Below are 12,871 nucleotides of genomic sequence, written 5' to 3'. Positions count from 1 at the left end.
GCCCTCCAGGAAAGTATATTGTGGGCACTGGCATCTCTCTTCCATCCCCTTTCTTTCTTCCTTGATTCCAGCCCCTGCACTCTCTCCACACTCAGGAGTCCTGGAAGGCATTAGAAACTGAGGCTCATTTCTTTCTATCTTTGCTATTTGCATGACCCTTTTCACTGCAGCATTTAAATATCTTGAATGTATTTATTTTCCTAATACCACACTAAAATAGGGAAGTACTGTTGTCTGGAATTTACAGATAAGTAACTGAGGCATAGAAGACTTAAGTCCTAGATCCTGGACTGCATCAAAAGAAGTGGGCCCAGCAGGTCAAGGGAGGTGATTCTGCCCCTCTACTCCACTCTGGTGAGAGCCCACCTGGAGTACTGCATCCAGCTCTGGAGTCCTCAGCACAGGAAAGACATGGACCTGTTGGAGCGGGTCCAGAGGAGGGCCACAAAAATGACCAGAGGGCTGGAGCACCTCTCTTATGAAGACAGGCTGAGAGAGTTGGGGTTGTTCAGTCTGGAGAAGAGAAGGCTCCAGGGAGACCTTACTGCTGCCTTTCAGTACTTAAAGGGGGCTTTTAAGAAAGATGGGGACAGACTTTTTAGCAGGGCCTGTAGCAACATGACAAGGGGTAATGCTTTTAAACTAAAAGAAGGTAGATTTAGACTAGATATAAGGAAGAAAAGTTTTATGATGAAGATGGTGAAACACTGGAACAGGTTGCCCAGAGAGGTGGTAGATGCCCATCCCTGGAAATGTCCAAGGCCAGGTTGGACAGGGCTCTGAGCAACCTGATCTAGTTGAAGATGTCCCTGCTCATTGCAGGGGGGGGTTGGACTAGATGACCTTTAAAGGTTCCTTCCAACTCAAAAGATCCTATGATTCTGTGATCAGCAACGGCATTTAATGCATGTGTCTGTTTATGGAGCTAGTACTAAGTGACCTTTGTTAAGGGCACACAGCAAGCATCTGCAAGAAATGGGAACTTAGCCAACATCTTCCAGGAATTAAACCAATGTCTACACCAGTGCTTTCTCTCCATCCTTAACTCCATCTCAACAGGACAGATTATCAACCTATGCCATCCTGCCCTGTGTCCTTGGGTTTTACTGTTAACTCCAACCTTTGTTTATTACAGTACTTGCAAAGGATCGGTTAAGAATAAACTCCATTTCTACCCCAAAGAATTTACAAATTGCTGTGTTTCATCAAAAGAAACAGCACTGAATGCGATTGCCATACTTTGCCACTTTGCCAAATGCAACAGCTCACCATATAGTATTCTGGACTTACGGAAACTAGTGCCTAAATGCAAGTAAATTAACCCGGGGGGGTGGGAAAGCTTTTGAGGATGTAGGAGATCATTTCTCCTATTTTCTTTTTTTTGGAGAAGGGATCTGAAGTTTCCAAGCTTTTTGGGTTGTCACATTTTAATTTCTCAATTCTGTAGCTAGAATGACTGGCAGAAGTTTGTATCCTGTTCAAAGAACAGTTTTTTCCTGGTTTTATGATTACAAATACACCATGACCTTTAGACAGAAAGAATATTACAACATATAATTATATGGAAGTGAAAAAAAAAAGGAAAAGCTTTGCCACTTCACAGAAAATTTGCTGTTGCTTTTATGTTCCCCAGCCTTGTAAAGAGCCTTTGTGAGTTGTTTTCTTGCTTAATTCTCCTACAGTAGCTCTCCCTTGAGTTTCTCATCTGTCAGCTAAAGCATTCTAGATAAGGTTTATTCCATATACCTGACTGTTCAAGCACATGTTTGTTGCTGTGCATGCAAACCTGTGAATGAAAGCAGCAACTACAATGCATTTCAGACGCAGCCACATAAATACCTTATTTTATTCTGTTTTCTATATAACACAGGGTCATTTCTATCTTGTGCATCCTCAGTAGCTTAGGGGTAGAGTGGTACTTTTAGTGTATTTTTTCCAATGAATATTTATCTACACAATAGCCTTTGGCAGTCCTAGAGATTCCAAAAACTGGAATGCACCTACACAGATCCTTGCCTCAAAAATAACCCTCTGTCTTTTGAATGAGGTAAGAAAATACATGCATTCACTGATCAGACTATGACTGGTTTGTAGGCAGAGAAGTACAGTTACTTGTTTGCAGTTCAGACACATTTCAGAGCATGTCTATAAATTCTTCTTCAGTCCCCACAGTCCAGTGTATTTTAGGCTTTTCACCTACTTTCTTCTGGAGCATCCAGCTGTAGTGATTTGAGGTGAGGACACCAGTTGGTTCAAGGGCCTAATGACTGTTTGTAGCAATGGGTACTTGTCTGAGGCAGACCTGAATCCCTGCTCAGATTTCAGAGTGATGGACATGCACTGAGAGTTTCTGTGAAGCAACATCACCATCAGCCCAGCCTCACTACAGTTCTGATTTTTCTCCCTTTCATTATATTTTAAGTAAAATATTAAAGCAGGGGGAGACAGGGCACTCTTCACGCCACAAATGTGTCTGTAAGGGACAACTCTATTTTAAAAGGTATTTTTGGAAGAAAGTATGTGCTGTAGGAGAGGTAACTTCAGAAACTGTCCATTAGTCACACCATACCCCCTAACATTTCTGTAAGGTGTTGTAAATCAATAGAGCATAAAACAAGGTGGTTGTCCAGTGAGCAAGCTTATTTCCCTTTGACCTTCACCAGTATTTCAGCTATAGACCTCTGAGGAGCTCTTCTGGTTTGGAGATAAGATTACACAGGTGAACACTATCTGAAAGGGAGAAAAAAAGGAGAGCATTGTCTTAGTTATTAAAACATAAGATTAGCTTAGTTTCATCCTGTGCTCTCTGCTGACTCACTTTGACCTTGAACATGGCCTCTTTATCTTTTCCGGACTGTAAGAACACGGTAGTAATATTTTCTGCTTCCTGGAAAATTATGTGAACATAGCTCAACTTTTCTAATGCACTCATATGGAAGATACAGTGGGGACATGAAGTTCTTTTTCCATGTAGGACAACCAGGAAGAGTTATAACCACAATGTCCGTAGCTTTGCAAACTTCAATTCAGGATGTGGTATCCCACCCAGGACACTGCCTTTCTTACCCCCCCTTTCATTGCATTTTTTTCTTGAAAGATTCAATCAAAACAACTCAGAAATTCAAGATTGGAGCTAGGAAAGAAAAAACATAAATTTTGTCCTCTTACAAATATTGTGGTGATTTTGCTTAGAGAGATTCTGGCATCGCTGTCTGATTTGGGGCAGTGTCTAGTCATTTCATGTAAAATCCCTTTTAGCATATATTATGTTCAGTCACAAACCCAGGAGAAAAACAGTTGGCCAATGCTCAGTGGCACTTAACGATGAAAAACCCTGGAAATGTCACTCTTGTCATGCTTGAGCCTCTGATGAGGTTATCGATTTGATGGTGGAAACTGAAGTTCTGAGCAAACAGTAGCAATGTTTCAGGTGTGAAAGGAGACCTGTATTCTGATATGAGGATTTAGGAAACTCCGTGGACACGTGCTCTGTCTGTGTTTTTATACAGGAGGAGATGCTGCTCTTTTGGACCTGTCAGTGTAACTTTGATTCCTGAGAAGGTTCTGGAACAAGCTGTTAAAAATATATGTTTTAAGTACCTAAATGATTATAAACTGATAAAAGAAATAGACAACAAGGATTGCTGAGAATGGGCCATGTCAAGCCTGTTTAATTTCTGCCTTTGGCTGGTTAAGCAGCCTAGTAGGGAAAGAAAGCGGGGTACAACTAATGTGATATAATCTCAATCCTAGTGACATTTCTGCCACTTCTCCATGACATTCCCATAAGGAAACTAATGAGATACAGTGTTGATGTGGTCGTGAGAAGAAAGGTGTGCAATGGCTGGAAACTTGCTCTCAAAGAGCACTCATGAACTCTTTGCTGTCAAATTTCAACTGAAGTTTAGTGGTGCTCTGTTCTGGCCCTGGCCCTCTTCAGCATTTCTCTTGGCAGTTTGGAGGACCAATGAGATAATATGGTCATAGTATTGGTGAATGGGAGTGGCATAGGTCAAGGTTGCAAGTACTGTGAACACGAGCATCAGAATTCAACACATGCTTGAAAAATTAGAGAGAATCTGAAATCAAAACAGCTGAAATTCAGCAAAGACAAATACAAAAGTCTTCTTCCTTAGGGAGGAGAAATTCAGCAGACAAGCACAAAGTTGGAAGTTATTGGCTAGGCAGCATCACAGCAGAAGAGGGAGATTTTTCTGACTGGACCCTACAGTATGATTTAAGATAGCATCTTTGTCTCCTAACATCTAAATGTGAAGACAGTGAAGCGCTGGAACAGATTGTCTACAGTGATCATGAAATCTCCCCTACTGGACATTTTTAAAGAACAAGTGAGACAAACATATTTTGAAGATTTCTAGGTATCATTCTCTAGATGATAGTCTCTATTTATCCCCTTGCAATTCTGGTAACCTATGATCCACACTACAGAGCTCAAGCTAGGTATATGTCAATAATCAGATACTGCTGAGGAAGAGATGAGCTTTGTTCTGACAATAAAACTGTCTTTACGTAGGCAGCGGTAGCAATTGTTCTACTTTCTGAAGTAGTGGTGAAGTCCCAACTGGAGTCCTTTGTCTCAGCTGGAAGCAGTAAGTAGACACAGTCGAGGGAAAAGCACAGAAAAGTAACAAGCATGATAAGAGGTGTAGAAAATGTGACTCATAAAAAGGAAAGTGTAGGCACTGGATTGAAAAGAGAAGACTGAGAAATGGCACAGCAGCTTGGAAGGGATTGACGCAGATGGGGCAACAACTGTAAGTTACTTTGCATGTCCATTTAGGGAAGGGCAAGAAAGTATCACTTTCACCTTCACCTAAAAGATTTAGGCAGGATATTAGGTAAGTCTTTCTATCTGAAAGTGTGGCAAAGCGTTAGGACACACTACCCAGGGATATCGATTTCTTAAAGCGAAGAAGATAAAAGTGTCAGGGATGGTGTCCAGATACTCTTAGCCCGCTTCAGTGCAGAATGTTGGACGAGATGATCTCCTGAGACTCCTCCTAGCCTGCCAGATCTGTGAATTTTAATTTGGCAAGCATTTATTTTGGCATGTAGATAAAGTATGGGGAAATGGAGCCAAATTAATATATCTGGAAAAATCACTGACTTTGATAATGAGTGCGAGCCCTTTCTGAAGAAAACAACTATGTTGCAACATGCACTGTCAGGATGATTTATAAACATCATTGCTTTTATGTTGTTTTTGCAACTTATACCCTTCCAGACTCCTATTAAGGCTTCAATTTGCTTACAAGGGCCAGGCCACCAAGTAACTTGTAGTGTTTGTGTCCTGCTCTTGTTTATACTTTGATAAGTCTCTTGAATTTTGGAGGACTTCTCTTGTAAAGCTCTGCATGGGTCAAAATAGGCTGTTCTTTCAGAAACAGAACATGAATCACACAAGAGTTGCTTTTGGTCTGCCAATATGGTAAAAAGTCTATTGGAAGCTCATTCAATTGACATAGTTAAATACATTTCTCAAAACTCTCATCCTGCAAATTTATTTCCAATTTTCTAAAATCAACTGGCAAGGACTAGGACTGCTGCCAGAACATGCCTTAACATCAAAAGTCTCCTCATTCTCCATCAGCATCTGCTTAATTGAGGCTGTAGAAAAAGCGTCTGCTGCTTTCCCTCTGTTCAGTGGTGAAAAGAAACTGCCTTTGCACTTGATAAGCTGGAAAAAGTTGAAATATTTGACTGTTAGGTAGAAGACCATCCAGTGAATGTGAACCCAATAATGACACTGTTTCATGTGTTTCTTCATAGAAATCCAAGTGCAGTAGATACACGCTGTGCTCTTTCAAAAGCCAAACAAATTACCTCCTTTTCTAGTTAGCTGTATTACTGTTTAGTTTCTGAGAGGCAAACCTGTTAGTGACTTTTCATTTTACCATAATACCTGCAAAGATAATTTTTCTGGAGGAAAAATTATTTCATGCTGTATTACTGGACCTGTTGGCAGGCAGAAATAGTGAGCCTCGCCTTCCCTTTCCTTAGCAGAGGATTTGTTGAGAAAACAGCCCACCTTGCTATGCAATTGCATTGATGTTAAAAGAGACATAATGACTCTGGGATACGTATTATGGGTGCTGTTAACTGTGGTGTTAAATGACAAAAAGATGAAAAACATATTAACAAATGCTTTAGCCAGAATATCCACCTTTTGTAAGATAAAGAAGGGAACTTAGAGCTATAAATTATTCCATTAATTGGCCTTACAACTACACATTTCAAAGTAGGCATCCAGCAGCTGCTGTTCTCTACATACACCGGATTAGTTTTTCACCTCTGAAGACACTGAAATAGTATGCTGTGCCTGCACTGACCTAAGAGCAACCGTCTCAGAGGGGGCTAACGGTTTTGCTTCCAGTCCTGTCAGGTTATTTTCTGTGCCCTGTACTGTCCGCCTTCAGCACAAGGACTGCTGACCCAGCTGAGTCCTGCCAAACAGGGCTGCACAGACCAGAGATGGGACATGGCAGGAGAGGTGCTAGGACAGGGTGAGGGCAGCAGCAGTGGTGGATCACCCAGTGAAGCCCTGAGGGGTGGTGACATGGGTATGAACACTTTCACCCTTGTCGTGTCCCCCACATCACTGGGCAAGGCTGTCCGGAGCCCTGCTGACCCAGCAAGGTGGAATAGCTGCCTCAGCCACCTCAACAGCTCCACCTCAGCAAGCCCTGAGCCACGTCCTGCTGCCTTCCGCTCACTCTGGGTGCACACCATGGACCTCCCACCCCAGTGGAAGAGCTGACACTGGTGGGAAGGAGAGCAGTGCTCTGGTTGGGTGGGAGAGAAACGTCAGGGAACTTGTGCCCTTTGGGAGCAAAAATGTAGCTTCCCAGTCCCATCCTGGGTTTGCCCTGCATGAAGACCCATGGTATGAGGGATATTTGCAGTGTTACTTGATGCATGGTTTTATCCGAGAGCCTGGGATCACAACGGTAGATTTGCCTATCAGTCAGACTTAAATATATAGGGGATTAAGGCTTTGATTCAGGAAAACATTTCAACAAGAAGTTGTGTCTTTAGCAGAAAAACACTTCAAGGGCTACGCTGAATCTGTAATAAACCGTTTTCTTTGATACTGTAAAATCTCTGTCAAGAAAAGTAGATTTCTAAATGTCTCTAACTGCACTAGCTTATGCAGTTAGAACAATGGAATAAGAAAAAATGCTATTAGAAGGGAAATTAAAAGTATATGGCACTTATCAGAAACATTTAAAATATATTTAAATATGGAAAGCTGTGTCATAATCCTTAATCAGTCACTACAAATCTGAAATTCCCATCAAATGCTGATGGATGTTTTGTTTTAGTGATGACTGCACAACTCTGCCCTCCTAATGGCATGGTCAGGTCTACAATCACAGAGCCTTTACTCTAGACACTTCTAACAAATAGCTTTACCAGAGGCTAGTTTTTTCCCTCTTCACTTTTTTCTTAAGCTTCTTCTGTAGTTTTGAAACTTCGAGTCTTCCTACTTTTATACTCAAATCTTATTAGACACAACTATATATAACTGAAGGATGAGCTAATCCTTGCTTTTGATAGAGGAAGGCATAAACCAAACCAACTGGCTGGTATGTAAAGCCAGAAAAAATAAAATATATGTCTTTGAGTATGATTATGCATTGGAACAGACTAACATGGGACACAGCAAATTCTCTTCTAGAAGTTTTTAAATCAAGACTAGATCCTTTTCTGAAAATAGGCTTTAACCAAGAAATGCATTATTGAAGGAAATTGGATGAAGTTTAGTTGCCTCTGTTATGGAGAGGGTCAGATAAGATGATACTAATGGCCTTTTCCAGCTTTAGAATTGCCGAGTGCTTTATTGAATGAGCAAGAGAGTGAATTTTAAGTACTCAATTATTTTAAATGGAAACTCCCTTGCATAATGTGGCACTGTATTTTCTCCTGCAGTACCTGATGAAATTGTTCCTTCCCAAAGATAAACAAGGCAGTATGTCAGTTTTCCACAGGCTCTTTAAAATGAGTAACGCACCACTCAAAGCGGTCTTTTTTCTGTTTATTTCTGGCACAAAAATGATGAGGACCTCTTAAGGTATTTCTAGAAAAATCACATTTTCGTAAAGTATGCATTATTTTCCGACAGCAGGATTTAAGGATAGATAGTAATTACTCTGTATGCATGTATGTCACTGACATTTTGAAAGTTTACCTGTTCCTACAGGAGAAGAGATAAGTAGCATAATATTAATCTCATATTTAAGTGAAGAAGGAAACATTTAAAAGCTTATGGGGGGATGGATGACACAGTCACAGATATAGCTGTAACAGAATTCAAAGGGTCATTCCATATTTCTAATTACACCTTTGAAGCAACCTGAGTAGGTATTTAATATTAGGCCTGCTCTTTAGGAAGCGAGCAAACTTTGAGAGGTGTATTGAGGCATTACGCCACTCAAAATGCGAAGTGCCCGGAGGGCCCTGATAGGTGCTCAAGTGGTTGGGGGATGAACATGCCACATCTTCGCACTCCTCACCACTGGTGTCCCTGGGGCTATGCTCTGACCAGAATTATAAAAATACCTTCCCCTGCTGCACAGGGGCTTTGGCTACCTTTGACCAGTTCCCTGAATAACCTACAAAGTTGGAAGAAAAAAAGAGGTGATACCATGTGGACCAGCTATTGCAGTGTTTAAATGTACCACAGGCTGTAACTGTGGCCTCCAGCCCTTCCCGTGAGGGCCCACGACGTCTCCCTCCAGCCTGAGGTCTGCTCTGCAACTGCGCGTCCACGTTGCAGAAGGGACTGACTCCAGGCCCACGGTTCGAATGCTGTCTGTTGATCTGTTGCCAGGCACTTTATGCGCCAGCAGTTAGATTAGTACGCCCTTAGCAGGAAATTTTTATTGTAGCACAACCCCTCATCAGAGTACTCAAGTGTATTAGACCAGGTAGTGTAAAGGGGGTGGAGGCATTTGCAAGAAGGAGACTGGCTTGTCAAAAAGAGGGAGAATTCACTTACTGAAATAAAATTTCATTGTGCAAAGAAGTTGTAGGTCTGTTTGGATGTGACATGAGTTTAAAGATGGGAAATTCCCTAAGTTTTGCTTCTTAGACAAAGTGCCTTTGCAGGTAACTCCTCTGGTTGCCTGGTCCTTAGCTGCTCCTGCAGACTCTCTGGGAAGTTTTCTGCTCTTGATGTATTAAAAAAGAAGCTTTAACATTAGTTTGGGTAATTTTTGTGCTTTGCTCTTCCAAGTCCTTCTTTTTGGCCACCCTTATTGCATTTTTACATTTAATCTGCCAGAGGGTATGATCCTTTCTATTTATTCCCTTTGGACATGCCTTCAGCCTTTTTAATCTCTTTCTAATGCCTTTCCTTGCTCTGCTGCCTAACAAAGCTGGCTACCTTTTGCTGTTTCTTCAAGGCTTTCTGAAAAGGTGGTATATACACCTCCATCCGGCTTAGTAGGAACTTAATTCTCATAGTTGCCCTTTTTAATTCCTTTTAAAATGCTTCCTCATTTTTGTACAGTTCCCCTTTCCGAAGCTGAGCATATCTGTAATGGCTATTACGGATATTTGGTCTCTCTATATATCGTGCAAGTCAAGGGCTGCATTTTCTCTTATGAGTTCCTCCATGAAATGGAAGTATCTAAAAATATGGCCCGAGTATTACATCCCACTATGATTTTAGCCCAAGGTACATGGGGATAACTGAAGACTCTACCAAATTTCTAGCCCTTACAGCCTCTGTGATCTCCCTCAGTCTGGCAGACCAGCGCAATCGCGGTGCTGGGGTGGCTGGCAGCACACCCTTGGGCCTGGGATTTCCTTCCACATCGGTGCTTTGGTTTTTGGCATGGTTGGTTTGTTGGGGCGGTTTGAGCCAAGAAGCAAGGCTGCACTCTCAGCGGTCTGTGCTGCGTGTGTGAGCTGAGGGAGTGGAGGCAAGCAACACGTTGTCATTGCTGACGAATGTGTGGCAACGTGCACATCTTCCAGGATCAGCACTCACGTGTGTGAAACTCCAGCCTGTGCAATAAGCTCACACAGCAGAGCTTCCAGGGGAAAAAGAGAATTGGAGTGGTCCTCCTACATAAAATGTGTTTTCTATATTACTTGTTAAAAAGCAGAACTCAGGTTAAAGACCACAGCTGAGACTTTTATTCTGATAAAGGGATCCAGCTAGCCTGCATTTAGTAAATGGTATTGAGCCAATGCCTCAGAAATTGTAGGCAAGATGACTAAGAAGTCTGTTTGTCCTGGTGCGTGTGAGGTCACAATTTGTGTACTGCAAACAAGGAAACGGGAGAGAAATAGGAGCTTGTCTTGCAATCGCACTGAAACATTTTGGACTGGAAAAGCTTCTTTGAGGGGAAAAATGGGTTAAGTGGCTGATACTTTCCAGAAAATCAGGCACAAACCCTTCTTACAGGTACAACTGCAATTCAGACGGCAGCAGGAATAACACAGGTGTAGGAAAGTCAGTTCAGCATGTTATCAGCTAGAGAAGGGAAAATGAAATAAATTACCTTTGTTGTATTTTTACAGTTTCCCTGAAGCATGGGAGCAGATTACAGAGTGATGGGAAGGGTGCATTTCCTATCAGAAAGAGTGACTGTGCATTTACCTGTATTACAAACGTGTGGCCAACTAATGGCACACCTAAACCCACTTCTGTTTCTGCCTCCTTTACCTAATGATAGAAGGAAGTCTTAAGATGCAGTCTTACCTGCAGACCCTTATTAAGATAACAGAAAACTGTCAAATCTGATCTCAATCTTCTTCCTAAAATTTCAGATCCTGAAGGATCAAGATCAAAAGCCCAAACCCAAGCTCTCAGGGTGCCCATCATGTGTGTGACAAGTTTGCCTGGAAATGTGCCAGGAGACCTGTATCAATCAAGTCTGCTCTGAGGCAGTGAAGGGACCTTGCTCAAAATTCCTGACTAACCCAGAAGCGCTTTTGTGTAGCGATGACTTTGGGTGTATTTGTATAAATGCAGGAAAGAAGTGAAGACCAGTGCAGTGTTAATATGGATAGGCTAGTTCTGAGGGCTGCTAGTCAGGTGGTAAAATGACACACAAAAATGTAAACTGAAAGTACAGCTACTACTTGCTTAAGTATCAGCAAAACTGTACCATTTACTAGTGTTTTCAAATCTGTGTGAGGGTACATCAGCATCAGTATCCTAACCTCATCCCTATGGAGCTGCCACCGCTGGAGGAGCTGTCAGGTGCCCTCTCTGAAGGGGTGGATGCACAGGGATTCTTTTGCTCAGTAAATCTGAAATCTGAATCTCAATTTCACAGTTGCAAATACAATGAAAAACTATTCAAGTCAAGCTGAATATTTCCCTTGACTTCTAAGTGTTCTTCAAAGCCTCACAAGTTTCTACATGAAACTAGGAAGGATCCCCTGTGGCACTGCTGTGATGTGAAGGATGTCCAGGGTTTCTTGTCTCCAACTTTGGATAAACAAATTTAGCAAAGAGTAAGTAAGTCAAAAGAGAAATAACCCAAACTGCAGCAAGCCAGCATTTGTTGTGGCGATATCTGGCTGAGGTAATTGCTGCTGTTTAACTGACTTATGCACTATCTTCTTCCTCACTTGAAGAAAGAAGCTATATAGATGACAAGACCCAGGCAGCTTCAGCGTAGAGTAACTGGCAAAGGGAGCAAGCACAGCCATACAGAGTGCTTCCTTCTGATGAGCACTCTCCCACAGTCCTACAAGACCATTTACCGTTCTGGTGACGTTCTCCTGAATTCAGTAGAGTCTTTCACTGGGCAGCAGTAAACATGCTTCTTGAATAGTAGCCATACTGTTAACTAATTATCTCCAAGGCTGGAATATGCAGAGCACCAGCTGAACCAACACAGGAAGACTCACGGCATGGGGAGGGGTTGGGTGGAAATGATCAGTTTATGGATGCTTGTTCAGGAAATATCAATAACTCTTGTGACAGCTTGATACCAACTTTGAAAACAAAGAATGAAAATTAATTTATAACTGATAAGCAGAGAAAGCTTTTAAAAACCTGGATGGGATTTTACCCTCATGACTGATCTTAGTCAAGGATTCCAAGAAGCAAAAGCACAAGGTCAAGTAGCGGCTCGACCCCCCCTTTATCTCCCCAAAAGTGACAAATGGTGAGCTGGAAGGATAATCACTTCAGACATGTGCATACTTTTCCACAGCTAATCTGAAATTTTACATTTAACTGGTTTTGGAGAATGTGGAATGAAGATGCTGTAGAGAATAATGTATGGTCCAATGACTTTCCCATAACACAGCAGTAACAAATAGGTAATAAAAGCGTCACAGACATTGACAAAATACAGACTATCCTGTTTCTTTGTTGTGTTTTTGTCCCTAAATATAACTCAATATTGTGGCCATGATCTTTGCTTAATGGTGACCTTCAAGCTTAAAAACAAATTGGACTTGTGGCTACACACACACACAGACACAGACACACACACACACAAAGGTGCTCTTCCTTCTGACAGAGAAAACCTAGCAGAGGTAAAAATCCATTTTTCCCACAGGCTTTCTTGTTCAGAAATATTAAGAATAAAATATCAAACATTTTGGCTTCACTGAGACATTTCTGGGAAGCATCAGAAATACCGTTTTCCTAGCTTCTCCCTGAAGGAGCTAGGGAATCACATCTTTAGCACAGACATCTTTACTCCCAAATGTTTCCGCAAGTATTTGTGTTCTGTTTGCTCTCAGTTATTGCTTTTTTTTTCAGTGTAAATCATCATATGTAGCCTGAATTAAGCAGTCCTTTCTGTTCTCATATTGTCTAGCTAGTTAACCTGTGGCAGAGACTGAATTATTTAGAATTCAGGAATTTTAGGATCCT

General features: G+C 41.7%; 1 protein-coding gene across 3 annotated transcripts in view; it reads right to left on the bottom strand.

Moving 5' to 3' along the window:
- Window positions 1–1,727: 1,727 nt before the first annotated feature.
- The window catches only part of MED21 (mediator complex subunit 21), a 33,651-nt gene continuing 22,507 nt past the window's right edge, over window positions 1,728–12,871 (bottom strand). For 2 of the 3 annotated variants that reach the window (XR_774115.1, XR_774117.1), the window contains 3 exons: window positions 11,746–11,979; window positions 11,197–11,467; window positions 1,728–2,730 (listed from right to left, as the gene is read on the bottom strand). The gene's annotated coding sequence lies outside the window, so the exon portion shown is untranslated. Of the gene's footprint in view, window positions 2,731–4,563; window positions 6,121–11,196; window positions 11,468–11,745; window positions 11,980–12,871 lie in introns of those variants that run through there. The other variant, XR_774116.1, reaches the window with a different exon arrangement.

The sequence above is a fragment of the Haliaeetus leucocephalus genome, unplaced genomic scaffold (genome assembly GCF_000737465.1).
Source record: "Haliaeetus leucocephalus isolate CR32 unplaced genomic scaffold, Haliaeetus_leucocephalus-4.0 Scaffold170, whole genome shotgun sequence".
NCBI classification, from domain to species: Eukaryota; Metazoa; Chordata; class Aves; order Accipitriformes; family Accipitridae; genus Haliaeetus; species Haliaeetus leucocephalus.
This window is presented reverse-complemented; position numbering and strand designations above follow the sequence as displayed.